Consider the following 16,160-nt stretch of genomic DNA (forward strand, 5'->3'; position numbering starts at 1 on the left):
TACATATTATATGCAGTGTTCTCCTTTCTATAAAGGCCATTGAATATGTGCCATTTATCCTCTGACCTATAACTATCTTCTTTCGCAGCTTCTTTTTTATCTGAAGGTATAAAATGTTTTTGCTTAAGCATCTGTCATGCTTTGAAATATGTTAATTTAATATAAGGCTCTATTGCGACTTAACAGTATTAGCTGATGCTGAAATTGTTCTTTCCTAAGTGTCAGCGTGGTTGGCTCCATAAATCAACTGCACTGAAATTCTGTTGAGAAGGAGCAGTTTGTCTTACTGAAAAATGAACTTGCATTGGCTTATATTTTCCAGCATTAGCCATGCATTCCTGTGACATATGTCAAAGTTAGTCAGTATTTTGGAAACTGTCTGCAATGGTTAAGATGTTAAATAGCAATGAATGGGTAATCTGTGAGTGTGATGATGGAACCTGCCCTTTGGGAAATCAATATTAATATATATGAAATTTCTCTATATTACTTTTATTGAAATAACACATTCTTATTCAAGACTGCCACTTCCCAAAGAAGAGACGGATATGAAATGGAAACCTACAGTAAATGATGACTTTAAAAATACAGCACAATGATTGTCACAGACAGGAGACTTCTCTGATAGGCTCCACTTGGCTGTCAGTCTCAGAAGCTGTCAGGGTGACATTTAAAATCTAAAGGCTGAGACAAAGCCAGATCTATTTTTACGCTAACCTGTCCTTTTTTAGGTAGGATGATGAAATAAGAACAGGGGACACAGAATTGGAGAAAAGGCTGATCACAACTTTATTGGGTACAGATTATCAGTAGGAAGGCAAGGATTTTGTTTCTGAGAACCTACATACTGTTGCAAGTGCTTGGCCCAGTCTGCCTGTTGGGTAGATGTTGGGAAGGGGGAAAATAACAACTGCATTCCTACAAATGAGGTGAAGCTGTGACATCAGACCCTGAGGTGGACTGGCCCATGTCCCAAGATGGGGGTTTCTTTCAGTGAGGGACTGGAGAGCCTACCCCCTATTCAAATTTCAGCTATGGATCCTGCTTGGAAGAAGGACAGCTCAGCTTGTTGTACAGGATATTTTGGGGGAAATGAAATTGCAGTCCCCCGGGATGCAGCTCTGCTGCCACTATGGACACAGGCAGTGGCAATACAGGAAAGAATGAAAACATCCAACAAACCTGAATGTGAATAATGAAAACAAATATTCTCATTGGTTTAACATACTTCATTAACTCATATCCATTAATTTAATGGCTACCTAAATTTGAGGGGATATTTCCTCCCAGAGGGCCACATTCAGATGCTACTTGGCCATGAAAGATTGGACCACAGCCAGAGTCACTTTATATACTCTTTCACATACATATTCATTTCATTTCGTCTCTTTCTCTACTTATCTCTTTCTGACCTTCTCTCTTTCTCATCGCTCTTTTCATCTCCCACTTCCTCCCCTCCCCAGCTGCCTCTATTGGAGAGCCAGTGTGGTGTAGTGGTTAAGAGCGGCAGACTCATAATCTGGTGAACCAGGTTCGCATCCCCGCTCCTCCACATGCAGCTGCTGGGTGACCTTGGGCCAGTCACACTTCTCTGAAATCTCTCAGCCTCACTCACCTCACAGAGTGTTTGTTGTGGGGGAGGGAGGGAAAGGAGAATGTTAGCCACCTTGAGACTCCTTAGGGAAGTGATAAAGCAGGAGATCAAATCCAAACTCTTCTTCTTCTACTCTTCAACCTACCCACCCCTCAGTAATTAGGCTTTGCTTATTATTCTTTCTTGCAAAGATGAGAACTCTCTCTCTCTGTCTGTCAACACACACACACTTTCAAAGAAGCTTGCTTTTAAGCCTAATTATTAAACATTTTGTTCCTTGAATACAAAGGTAAAGAAACAAACCAAACAAACGGAATGGCCTGTAACATATTAATCTCAACAAAGGCTATAAATGAGGGGAGATGGAGGGAAGGGGTCTTAATGAGAGTGCTGTTCACAAGTGATATCCCCTGCCTAGACACAATGGATGGTTTAATAAGGAAAATAATCAACCCCATCCCTTTTCTTTCTCAAATTTGGCTTTAATGTTCCAGCTCTGCTGTTCCTTTCAATACACTGTAGAACCTAGCATATGATTCTGCTAGAGAGTATTAGCACAGCATTCATCCCAGTGTGAGCCAGATAGAACATTCTGGTGCGAATGCATCAGTCCATCCACATAAGTACCCATAAGACTCACATGAAAGGCTTCCATTGCAATCTGAAACATAACTGTGTCCAATTCACTTTTACTATCTGTTTTGCATCCATTTCAAATCTTGCTGAGGAAAAATAATAATTACCCCAATATATTTCTTCTTTATGTCCTCCCATAGCATGCTGTAAAAAAGCAAAAGCAAAAGCAAAACAAAACACATTTACTGGGCTCTTAAGGATGATTTATGCTCTAGAGGAGAAGGTGGAAATTTCTGGTCTTATGTCCTCAGTGAAGCACCAACTTTCCAGATGGATCCAGGGTTGCTGCAGAATTCTGCCAAATGCACAATTCTGCTGGAAAATGGAAAGTTCATACTGCCTGATAGCTGTTTTGAGGATGAGAAAAAGTCATTAAATGGCCTCTCCTAGGGATTGAGGGTTGTACATGTTGCACAAGGCTGAACAAAAATAGCCTCTCAAAATTCTCCACTCTGTCTGTGGGTGACATATGGGAGGCATTCCACACCATATTATGGAGAGCTGAAATTCTCCAACATTTCATGAGGAATTTGAATGGGAGAGTGGAAGCAAAAATTTGTCAGAAGAGGCTCTTCTGGGAGAGATTGACTTGACTCTAATTTGGAGCTGGCAATTTTCCACCCTTGAGAATTTGGCCATTCAAAATCTCATACAATTACAGTTATCAGTTGACACTCACTGGGCTCTCCCCTCTCCATCACACTCCTGAAGACCCAGAACCCCTGGGTATTGAAGGTCTGAAGCAGGGAACCTGCTATATGTGCATAGACTTTCCTCACAACTTAGACCCCGTAGCAGTGCCCCAAATGACAAGGGGAGCCTACACACCTACACACCCTCTTCAGACCTTCAGCCTATGAGGTAGATGGTGGTGGGTCTATGCTGGTGGGAGTGTGATGGAGGGCCCATTGGGTGCAGCCCCACCTTTCTAGTCTATGCAATTGTAATAATGTGGACCATAATGCCTGAAGAGAGCACATTTAGTATAGTTAATTCTATCCATTTTTTTCTTGTTTTTCATGGGTTACGTTTACATTTTTTAAATGTTAGCTTGATTAATTTTTTTAAAAAGGCGAACAACTTCGCCTCTGCTGCTCTGCCTGGTATTAAATTTGAATAAAAACAACCACAAAATGTAATAGGGGCTTAAAAATAACTCAGGACACAGAAAGGACAAATAGCAATTAAAGCCATTTCACCTCCAGTGCTCTGCGTAAGTAAATAATAAAGGTTGCATCTAATAGAGTGAAGCAAAGGCAGAGAGGTCTGTTTGTACCATTCCACGTAATGGGAAATCAGTCTTTTTCTCAGACTGATTGCCCAAATAACATGCTGCCATTAAAAATGAACTGCAAAAACAAAACACACAAGCTTTTATGAAAATGTACTTAAGAGATTTGTGGCTATATCGGGCAAAGCACGCCATGCTATAAAGGTGCGCTTCAACCAAGGCACAGAGACAGATATATAATTAATTTAAAAGGCAGCTTAAATTGTGCCTGCCTCATTATATGCCTGCCTCTGCCCAATAACATAAATTCTATGTTTTTTTGCAGTCAAGGAGAAGGATGATCTGAATATGTTATTGCTTCACAAAGCAACTGTTGACAATGCATATTCTCCACATTCTCCATAAAGAGTGTTTGCCATCCTGTTTACTGATGATAAAACTTCTGGATTCCAAGGAAATTTTAATAGCATGGAAACAGTTTCTCCAGGAGAGCAGGCGTGGAAAGGTTATGTGGAAATTAAACAATAAACTTCTGAAAAATGAATAAACATCTTACTTCTCTTTCAATTGCTTTGTCTTATCATTTAAATAATTTGGATATTCAAGCAAAGAATTCATATTTAGTCTGGGGAGTGCTGCAGAAACACATGAAGCCCTCTCTCCTTCTCTGAGGTAGCTTCCAGTTGTTACAAGGGTCTGGATGGATACTGTGTATGTCTATTGCTCACGGGACACCCACCACCCACCTCCTAAAGAGGGACAGGATATTTGCCCCAGATGCAACAGACACTTTTCTAAGTGTGCCTGAGTGACCCAAGCAAAATAACACAAACCAAGATTTGATTTGTTGAAATTAAAAATAAAAACATATAAATTACACAATGCAACGTTTTTACTATGCACAGGTATATATAAAATGGCAGATGCATTTGATTCTAGTTCTAGCACACCTATTCTAAGCTGAAGAATTTAACATGCCTGATGCTAGGAGAAGGAAAATGGGAGGGCTAGAAGTATGACATGTGCCATACAAATTCCCAGAACATAGATTCTTAAGTTACACCTTTTTTCTGACTCATATTGAGGAACTCTTTGCCACTGGGTGGATGCAAATGCGTGGAAGAGCTCTTAACCAGAAGCAGCCAGAAGCAGGAGTGGAGCGTATCATGCCTGCAAGGTTCTCTCTTTCTCTCTCTCAGTTTCAAACCTGAAGCATCAGAAACCTCTATCCAAAGCGTCATGGCTTTAAATGCAATGAATGGTGTATTTGTGACAGGTGCAGTGAAGCTCAAAATAGTTAATTAACATTTGAAGCTAACTACTTCCATATACTTTCCTCTCTAATAGTGGTGCATAAGTGAGGAAGGGTTTTTAGTGATGGCAAATGAAAGGTGATCTACGGTGAGATCATTTTCCTTACTTTCCTGGGAAAGTAGTGAGGAGCCTGAGCTTTTATCTTCCTACCTCTGGGCAGATGTGTTGCCCACCTTTCAGCTGTCTTAACACCCATTGGGGAGGGGGGGGATTGATCTAATATATAATTGGCAGAAATTCACCTCTAGCCAGGGAAACATTTAGACAATGTGACTAGTTATGAATCCTTCTAGGCCTGCATTTTGAGGTCCTTCCATTGGAGTTGTATATTTACCATTCCCCTGTTGTTCCAAAGCATTTTAAACCAGGAGCAGTAACTGGCATCCCACATAATTGGATGCTATTAAGCTGGATGGTATGATTGTGCATGGTACTCAGGGCTGTCTTAAACATATGTGGCACCAGGGTACAAAGATCCGCCCAGTGCCCCTCTCCCCAGGTTGTCCAGTCCCAGGCACACAGGAGGACCAGCCAGACGGCCACCTCAGCATCTTGCTGGCTCAGTCGCTCACGAAATCGCGGCACCGAGCCGCCCGCAGCAGAAGAACCTGCCGCGGCACTCTGACCGATGGGCGGGCTCTTCCTCGGACTCAACTCTTGGGCCCTGAACTCTCAGCCTAGTGCCCCTGAGAGCCCAGCGCCCGGGTGCCCTGCACCCCTAGCACCTATGGGTAAGTCAGCCCTGATGGTACTGCTCCTTTGCAACCTCTTGCCTGCCTACAAACCACACACAAAGGAGCAGTGACCAGATTAGACTCTCCTCCTACCAGCTGGAAAGCAGGAAGATCCAATCCTGCATGGTGTGAAACAGCACCTGCACTCCATAGGAATGATTCCTCTGCTCAGCAGCTGTTGACTGGCAGCATTGTTCCTGCATGGCAGGGCGTCAGGAAGGAAGCCTTCCTGGGCCTAGCTTCTCCTGAGAAGATGCAACCTCAGGTCAGGTAGGTCTTGACCTTTTTGTGCACATTTTACACATTGCTTGCTTCTCCTTGGATCACTCTGGACTATCCAACTCAACTTTCAGCAGTCTGTGACTGTACCCAACTCATCCCATACCTAAGTCCAATTTGAATAGGTTCCAATTTGGCTCAGGCCTTAGCTGAGTCTGATACATAACCCTCACATATCTCATACCTTTCTTTGGTCATTACTCTCAAACATCCTTCAAATGATAGTTTTCAGAGCACAAGTAAGGTTTTTTTATAGTATATTATTTTAAATTATAATTGTAACAACAAATATTGCTTGTTTTTTAAATATTTTTATTAAGTTTTGCATAAATATATTTCACAGACATACAACAGACAAAAGTAAATGAAATAAACAAAAAAAGAAAAGAAAAGAAAAGAAAAGAAAAAGAACATAAAATACGTACAACATAAACGACAACAAACGACAAATATTGCTTGTAATGTCTTTTTCACTGTCTGGCGTGCAGAATGCCCTATTTTTAAAATCTTGTTCATCCTCAAAAGAATACTTTGCAGTAGTTTTGGGTCAAGGTAGTGCTTTGTCTGAAGCTTCCCAGTAAGATTTATGCATAGGCAGCTATTTCCTTTCTATGGCCAACATTCTCAACATTCATTTCCAATCATTTGTTTCGTAAAAAAAGAAATTTTCAGCACTAGATTCATCATGGGTATTATGCCTTCTTCTAAACACCAGGAACTAATATGAAGGTCATCAGACTATCATTTATTCATATTGAAATGAAAAAGAGAAATTCATTAACAAAATTCACAATAGTTTGTTCTTGGTTGCTCAAAATGGAAAAAAAAGCGATCATAATCAATTATCTTTGCCCCATCAGCCTGAAAATGCCATGCACCATGTGAGGTTTCTGTTTAAGAGACATGAGTCCCAAAGCCCTTTGTTGCATGAAACCTGATGGTTCTATGGTTCTTTGGATCCTAGCCAATGTGTTTAATTGTGTCAGCTATCCCTGCAAGCCATTTAATTTGGAATAGTTCCAGTAGCTTCTATAACACCTGCATATCAAAATTGTATTAGTAGTTTCTGTAGCACACAGTATTTTTTTCTTAGGGTACTTCCAGACACATTGTTCTCCCACTGTAAGCAGCATATCTCCACATTTCAGCAGGCTCATGCACATATCTTCTCTCATGTCAATTGCTGCTCATTCTTATGAGACAATGAGTGGGAATTCCTCATTTAATCAACTAATATAGAAACACCTTGCATATCTATTGTTATAGATTCTGCAGTTGGAATCCCTAATCTGGAACTCATGTAGAGTTGCCATATTTCAAAAAGTAAAAACCAGGGGAAAGTTGAGGCTTTTTTTCCCCCTTCCAAAAACAATTTTTCAATTGACTTGCCTAAGATTGAGGACAAAGTGGTGCCTTTCAGAAACACCCTCTGGATGTCAATTCCACCTTTGAAAACCCAGTAATGTCTGGGAAAATCCAGACGTATGGCAGCCCTAGTTTGCTCTCCACCACAAAATTAAGTTTCAATGTTGCACTGGAAACAGTCATAAAACAGATACTTGCATTTTTGCTTACATTTATTTTGTAGCACATCACTCTTTTACAAACTAGCAATGTGGCCCTGTCATCTTTTTGTCATTAAAACAGTTCAGTAACTTTTCTGTCTCTGATCCCAGAGAAGGATCCTAAGCAACTTGCTTGTTCTTCATCATGGAGCTTAGCCTCTACTGCTACTGGCTCCATCACTGACAGAAAAGCTGTGTTCTCAGGTCACACATTCCTGCCGAGAAAGATCTGCAGGTTTTCAGGATAAGACATCCATTAACCTAAAGACTGAAATTGAAACATCCAACCTTTTCTGCAGTATTTAATGAAACCTCCTGTGTATAATGCAAATTTCTCTTTGCAAATGCAAACCTTTGCATGAGTTGGTTTTCTTTTACTTCAGTGCACGTAAACATTGCACTTTATGCTTATTAAACTTACATCTTTAACATCTATTCCATAGTTAACATTAAAATGTATGTCCAGGTACTCAGTGGTAGTCAACTAATGTTTACTCAGAGCAGACCTATTGAAATTTTTGGACCTATTAGTTGTGGCCATTCATTTCAATAGATGTACTTTAAGTAATGGTTTCTTGAATGGCAACCACTTTATCTACGAACACATTTATTGTTACCTTGGAAAGTCTACAACTAATAGCTGCTTCGCACATTTCCCCCCTACCCCCTGTGTATTCCATCATTTCTTTTTTTAAAAAAAATATGTTTATTAGGTTTTTACACAAAAGAAAAGTATATAGGCACCACAAAAGTAGAAAGAATGTAAAAAGGAATAAAACATAATAAAAAATACACATAAAGCAGATCAAAACACTAGAATATAGAATACAGTAAAAAAAAAATCCACCCAACCAAATACAAAAACATAAAAACTCCAACTTTTTCTATCATACTTAATTAACTTCCTTTCTTGACTTCCTCACGCCTCCCTTTTTTTGTGTTCCTCTTTACCCAATCAGATACAGCAAATCCTTACCCTCTTTCAGATCTCATTTCTAATTATTAAGTTCATTCTATTATGTCACCAATCTTTTCTCCTCATACTTCTCCTCATAACACCTTTATGATATTATTTACTTTCAACATAATATCACTTTAATCTTTCCTCCTTTTCTGTTGCATTTTGCATACTTTTTTAAGCTAATGCCTTATCACTAATGCCTTATTATTTCCAAATGCAACATTATTTTAACATTCATAAACTTTTCAGTATTTCTGCAGATAGTCTTTAAACTTCTTCCAGTCCTCTTCCACTGATTCTTCTCCCAGGTCTCGGATTCTGCCAGTCATTTCTGCCAACTCCATATAGTCTATCACTTGCATCTGCCATTCTTCCAAGGTGGGCAAATCTTGTGTCTTCCAATACTTTGTGATGAGTATTCTTGCTGCTGTTGTCGCGTACATAAAAAACGTTCTATCTTTCTTTAACACCAATTGTCCGACTATGCCCAAGAGAAAGGCCTCTGGTTTCTTAAGGAAGGTATATTTGAATACCTTTTTCAGTTCATTATATATCATTTCCCAGAAAGCCTTTATCTTCGGGCACGTCCACCAAAGGTGAAAGAAAGTGCCCTCAATTTCTTTGCATTTCCAACATTTGTTATCAGGCAGGTGATAAATTTTAGCAAGCTTGACTGGGGTCATGTACCACCTATAAATCATTTTCATAATATTCTCTCTTAGGGCATTACACGCCGGTCCATAACTTTTCCCAGTCAGCAAACAAAATGTTATGACCTATGTCCTTTGTATTCCATCATTTCTAAAGTGTAATAAATCTGTTTCTTCTGGCATGAGTAACATGGGTTCAGAACCAATGGATTCACTTTGTGTAGAAAACCGTTCTGGGTAGTGGACCTCAGTCAAGGGATGGTGTGCATAAGCACCCAATTTTCATCTCTGATTTGAACATGAGCTGCAATAGCAGCTTGTGGGGTGGGGTAGAGCTGTAGAGACAACCTTTTGACACTGACAACGCTGGAGTAGGGCAGTGGTGAGGTCAGAGCTTGCAGTTTTACCAACAGGTCTGCTGTCACCAATCTGTTACTTCCACCAACACACCGTTGTTGCCCTTGCCTCACTGCCACCCTGCTACAGTCCTGCCCAGCTAATCATCAGTGACAGCAATGTCAGGAGGGTGGCTCTATAGATGCCCCACTACACATCCCACTACTGGTGAGCACTTCTTTCCAACCTGGCAGACATTATTATTCCAGTAATTTGAGGGATGGAGCTCTTCCAAAACCCTCTTTTATGGGCTTCAGGAAGCAAAGCTTACTAATCACTGGATGCGTAGCTTATGACTACCAGTATACTGCTTATGATATCCAGGATTGGGATCCCCATGCCTCTGGATATTACCCACTGAGGAACATGGAGCAGAAGAGTACTACTGCATCCGTGTTTTGTCTGTGAGCTTCTCATAAGCATCTGGTTGTGTAAACAGAACGCTTAACTAGACAGGCCTTTGTCCTGATATTTCAGGACTTATGTTCTTAAGTTAGATAGCTTATTGTACGGAAATGTAGCAGGGAGACAGAGGGAGAAGAAAGCAAGAAAACATTATTCAAAATTTTAGTAAGTTTCATAATTAGAAGTATAAAGAAAACTTATCGTTTTCCAAAGAGGTTCATTATTATTGTTATTGTTACATTTGGCAGCAAAGTACGATGTATGAAAAAGCTTATGTGAAACAAGATCTGGAGGAAAAAAATGCATCAAAGTGTTTTAAACAAGAAAACATCAAATAAAATCAATACAGGGGATTATTAGAACACTGTACAAGTGCATCTGAGTCACAGCAATTATTTTGATGTTTGCCACTTATTTTATTGAGCAACCTAGTTGTCACTTCTGGCTTACCCCAAAGAAACCCAACTCAGTGGCCAAACAGTCATTAAAAGCTTACCTGCTGCGTTTCTAGTCAACAAAAAGTGGTTTTCCTGGATGAAGTTACACCTGAAGCTTTCAAAGGATGTTCTGTAAATAAGATCTGCCTGGTTCTGATTCTCTGATCTTCATTACAGTTGAACAGCACATGCTTAGGGTAAAACAAGACTGTCCCCCATTATGTATTCTTGAAACAGCTTGCCTAGAATCAACAGCACAGGGGACTGACATTTCATTACTGATGAAAGGAGTAAGTGTTCATGCATTACCGCTGATTTGAACAGTCAGCTCCTAATTCACTGCTCTTCCATCGATGGATCTCAGAGGGGGGCAAAAACTAAAATCTATCTGAACTAAGTCCAAGTAAATTATATTTCTAATTGTAATGATTTCTGAACATATACATGTACAGAGATAGCTTTCTGAAATTCTTTACGTGCACGATAGCACACATGCAGTTAACTGATTAAATGTGACAGGTAAGCCTGGAATCCACTAATACAGTTACTTTACCAATTTACACTAATTTACTGATGATGTTTTTCCCCCTGAACTAAATTAATGGAGACTCTGGGCTACTAACCTTGACATCACTCACAATCAAATTAACTTTGATTCTGAGACGATCATGAACTGTATGCATTCCCAAATTTTCAGTGTTGCATCACACTTGCAAAACATATTCAATTATCTATATTGTGGAAATTGCTTGTGCTTACTTATTTATGCATGGAATTCAGAGAGTTGCAGAATTATAGAATCATGGAGGAGACATGAACCTGAACTTGCTTCTCCATCCATGGTGGCATCTAGGAACATCTAGTTTGCCATTGCTAAAAATCCTAAACATGATTTCAATGGGTTGTTTCAGAATGTTTCAGATTTTTGTGTGTTTGTAAATCTATACCTATCATGTCATCAAGTATGTCCTAGTTCTCATATTTTGTGAATGTAAAAAAATATTGTGAATGTAAAAAATAAATAAATTGTGAATGTAAAAAAAAATTGTGAATGTAAAAAAACTCCTGCAAATATGCATGGATTGAAAATTCCAAAGCTGCACATTTTTTTTAAAAAAATAATAATGTAGAAGGTTATCTGAGACCGTATTTTTTTAAGCGAGGAAAAAAATAGAGTTGGTGTATCAGGTTGTGTATGGCATTGACATTTTTCTTCTAAAACCCATGACTTTATATATTTTTATCATGGCACATGCTTCTGCATGGGAAAGATTGAGTTTTTAATTCATCTGTTTCAAACCTAATGTGAATATGTTTCTTCCATTATGGCTCATTTGGTTTAGGATGTGCTTCCTAAAAGGAAACCAAAGAATATAAGAAGGGCCTGATGGATCATGATCTCACCATGGCCAACCAGATGTCTATGAAAAGGCAGCAAGCAGGAGCTGGGTACAAACATACTCTCCCCTCCTGTGGTTTCCAGCAACTGGCATTTCGAAGCATAGCTCTTGTGACTAGTAGCCACTGATAATGTCCCAAGTGCTGACCAAGCAAAATGGACATACCTTTTACCTTATGAGTCAGCCCAAAACCATTTATCTGGAGAAATAAAGGTAAGCAGAAAATGACTAAGGTAAAGGTGAAGAAGTTGCACTCTATGAGCGAGTTTAATATTTGAAGTATTTATTTGAAATACATCTATTTCTTGGTGCTCCTGTCTCTTTTTCTGGTTTCTTAAATCAAATATTTGCAATGGCTGAAACAGTTATACTCTGTGTTTGTGAATGCAATCCAGTAAGGCACTGGAGTGTATTTATAGATTTACCTTCCCCCCTCTGAAATACTGTATGCCTATATGAAATAGTTATCTCCCATTATCCCTACTTTTGTGTGGTTTGCATGTGACAATTACTACATTTCACAGATCTCCAGAGAGGAGAGTTTTTAATAATGTTGTTTGAAGCTCCTTTGAGACTGCATTCTTCTTTGCTATTTTCCCCTAGAAAGATAACTGTTTCCCTTTATTATATTTAAAGGTGGTTGTAGCTGATTTTGATTTTTTTATATATAACTATTCCTCTATTATATGCATTGTTTCTGCAGTGCTGTAAGTCTGGAAGATTAGATTATAGAGATAACTGCTGGCAGTTTGAATTGGGGGTAAAGAGAGAGGTTGAACTCTCCTTACATGTGTTAGGAACTATAATGTGTATTCTTTGTAAAGGATCTGATCAGCACTTGCACCATAAATTTTTTACAGGATGGAGGTGGACTTCCAAACAGCTTCCCACAATGGCTGCTATTTGTGTCTGTAGTCAGGAGCCAGGAGACCAAATGAGGAAGACTTGCCCTCTGAGGGATTCCAACATCTGGCTGTTTTGAAAGCCCTCTACGGGATTCCAACAACTGGCTTGTTTGCCAGACATTTCTAGTGTTCCTCATTTCTAGGCATTCCTAGTTCCTCAAGGATTTATGTATTCCAGTGATTCAACAAAAGAGACAGCTGGAACATCTGATCACTGAAGAAACAATTATAAACACATTTTCTCCCCTAGTTCCTTCTTAGCGAAGCAAGCCAGAAAGCACATCATTAAGAACCTGGCTAGGGAAACCCCCACTTAGTGAGAGACCAACATTCTGATTATCTATTTCGCCATATTTATTGTAAATTACCTCAAGAACAGTTAGCATTTAAGGTAACAATATTTTACATAAGTAATATCTGTTGATCTGCATCTAGCAATGTCTAGAACTATATATTTCTCCAATATTAGCATCAATTTGCAATGTTAATAGCTCTATCTTTTTCCTATATTAGCACCAGCTACTTTTAAACCCATTTTAAGAGAAAGTTGAATGGACCTGTTGTGCTCTTTCCTTTCCTTTGCTTCCTTTCTTTCAATATATGTCAATATATTGACATATCTATATATCGCCTATATTGTGTTTGTATGTATGTATGTGTATCTCTCTATCATCTATCTATCATCTATCTATCTATCTATCTATCTATCATCTATCTATCATCTATCTATCTATCTATCTATCTATCATCTATCTGTCTCTATCTATCTATCATCTATCATCTATCTATCTATCTATCTATCTATCTATCTATCTATCTATCTATCTATCTCTATCTATCTATCTATCTATCTATCTATCTATCTATCATCTATCTATCATCTATCTATCTATCACCTACACAACACAAACATTCCAGTACTGCTGTTCTTGCAAATGTTATGTAGATTTAAAAAACAACAACCCACATACATTTCACTTGATTTGCTCTGCAGATGTATTATCACTGCACCAGTCTTCCGTTGGATTGAATGGGGGAAATGCACACAGCTCACCACTCAGGGCTGGCTGCAACTCAGTTTTGAGAGAAGCATTTATCCACTGTTTTTCCTATCCTCCTATTGTAAATGAAGTGCTTCTTAGTCTTACAGTTATGCCAAATGAAAGCTATTTTTTAAATTATGATTTGCATTTCTGATACATTTCAATATCGGCAGAGCATAAACAGAAATAATACAAAAATAATAGGCACTGTGGGTTAAAGCCTCAGCGTCTAGGGCTTGCTGATCGAAAGGTCGGTGGTTCGAATCCCCGCGGCGGGGTGCGCTCCCATTGCTCGGTCCCAGCACCTGCCAACCTAGCAGTTCGAAAGCACCCCCAGGTGCAAGTAGATAAATAGGGACCGCTTACTGGCGGGAAGGTAAACGGCGTTTCCGTGTGCTGCGCTGGCTCACCAGATGCAGCTTTGTCACGCTGGCCACGTGACCTGGAAGTGTCTCCGGACAGCGCTGGCCCCTGGCCTCTTAAGTGAGATGGGCGCACAACCCCAGAGTCTGTCAAGACTGGCCCGTACGGGCAGGGGTACCTTTACCTTTACCTTAATAGGAAAAACAATCTCTGAAATAATATTGGATAAAATTTTGAAATCATAAAAGAATAGAAAACAAAATAAATAAATAAATAAAATTTTGTGACTTCCCATTCTCTCCTTCCATGGGTCCTTTTATCTCCTCTTTTTTTTTTTTTTTTTTTTTTCAAGCTGTTCTAGTCTACATTTTTAAAAAATCCAGGAGAAAACAATGCCTCCATCTGGAGACCAGAAGGGACACCTGCTATGCCAATGTATTGCCAGAGACTTCCCAAGTCCTCCCATGCTACACATGATTTGGCAACATGCAGTAAGCCTTTTAGCTACTAATGGGCCATCCTGTGGGGCACCTGAAGCATAAGTAATTAAGCTTCTGTTACTAATCCGAAACTACAACACCAATGCCAGAAAGAGTATTAAGAAATCTCTGAGTTTTTCTAATATTATTTCTGGCATGGGCGTTTGAAATTTGAAAAGCTGGTGTTTGATGGGGGTTTTCCCCCCCAGGGGCAGGGTTATCTTAGAAACTTGCTTCGGCTCTTTGGTTGTTGAACTCCTTGGTTCTGTGTAATAAACCATATGCACATTAAAATTGATGGAGTGAAATTTTACAGCAACTCAGTATAAACCCAAGGGTGGGAAACATCTGGCTCATGGGCCAATCATGACCCACCAGAGAGTTCAGTTTGGCCCATGAGGCCATTTTCTCCAAACCATACCCACCTGCCCATCAACTGACATCACTGGTGACATCAGCTGATGGGCGGGAGGACAGAATTTAATCCTGCATGGGCTGTGCACCCTGTTCTGAGCAGCGGAAAGGATTGCATAGCCATGGCAGAAGAAGCTAATCTTCACTTATCAACTGAGAGGCAGAGGTTAAAGCCCTTTGCTCTTTGAAGCTAAAGTGGCATTAAAAGTGGGGTAGAGGAGCCTCAGAAAGAGGTTTGGCAGAGAGTGTCATAATGATGCCATGTGACTAACAGGTGGATAGCTCTTCCTAGTCAAATTTGGCCCATGAGGCTGATCCTGATAAGGTTCTAGCATATGGTACAAAAAAGTTTCCCCACCCCTTATGCAAGCCAGTAGTGTTCATGTGTCATTCAAATGTTGATATTGATATCAACTTGGTATCATTTTATTATCCAACTAAACAGTTCGTCCAGCAAAGGAAGTTTTAGTTGCCCAAGAGAATTCCATCTCTGCTATCCATGAGCCCCTGTGTGACCCCTAAATCTGTTTCAGGGGTCTCCCCAACCCTTCGGAGCAGATTTATGAGCTGCCCAGGTGATACACATGGAGCTGAGAGGGCAGTGAAGTTCTACTGCACAATTACAACTACATGTCCTAGTGAAAATGTTTAGACTGATAGTGCCCTATGTAAGTATAATTAATTCAAAAAGTGTGTTACAGGAAGGACTGTAGCTGTCAGGTGTGAAGAGGGCCCCTTCACAGATATAGTAATTTAGAGAAACTGAATAGAGATAGGGCACTCTCTTAGGCTTCTTCCTTTTATTTCCTTCCCCCTGCCCACCTCAAAGTTCTCCTCATTTTTCTGCTACCACCTCTTGTTGTGGGTGTTGTTATTTTGGTTACATAATGAGAACTGAGGTCACAAGGAGAATTGAGGTCACTGTTGATATTGCAGTAGGTGTACCTTGTGAGACTTGGCACTTAAACCGCTTAAAGGTTTTATTTACAGTTAAGCAGTATTCAGATTTTGTTAAATAAATAAATCCATACTAATGAAACAGGCTCCCAAAGCCTGCATCATATCAGAATATTAATTCTATCTGCCTGTCACTTCATTGAAAATATGACTTTGGGGAACAGTATAACAATGATGGATGAGGTCTCAATAACACAAAGACCAGTAAATACATAGAGTGAAGTCTCATGGATTTTCCCATCTCAGAGATTCAATCCCTGAGAAAGAATGATTGAGCAAGGACCTCTAAAAGCCACTTTCATTGATACATTATGTTGTTCCAGCCACATTATGACCCTTATCATATGTGCCCCTTCAAGGATGTTTGTGCCTTTCTCCTGCTGTTGGTGTATATGTG

General features: G+C 39.6%; 1 long non-coding RNA gene across 1 annotated transcript in view; it reads left to right on the top strand.

Moving 5' to 3' along the window:
• The window catches only part of LOC310842813, a 78,913-nt gene extending 66,027 nt beyond the window's left edge, over positions 1-12,886 (top strand). Inside the window, exon 5 of the long non-coding RNA XR_014563354.1 lies at positions 12,758-12,886. This is a non-coding gene — a long non-coding RNA (uncharacterized lncRNA). The remainder of the gene's footprint in view (positions 1-12,757) is intronic.
• Positions 12,887-16,160: the final 3,274 nt, after the last annotated feature.

This window comes from Podarcis gaigeae (genome assembly GCF_964106915.1).
Source record: "Podarcis gaigeae genome assembly, chromosome: 4".
In the NCBI taxonomy this organism is placed as follows: domain Eukaryota; kingdom Metazoa; phylum Chordata; class Lepidosauria; order Squamata; family Lacertidae; genus Podarcis; species Podarcis gaigeae.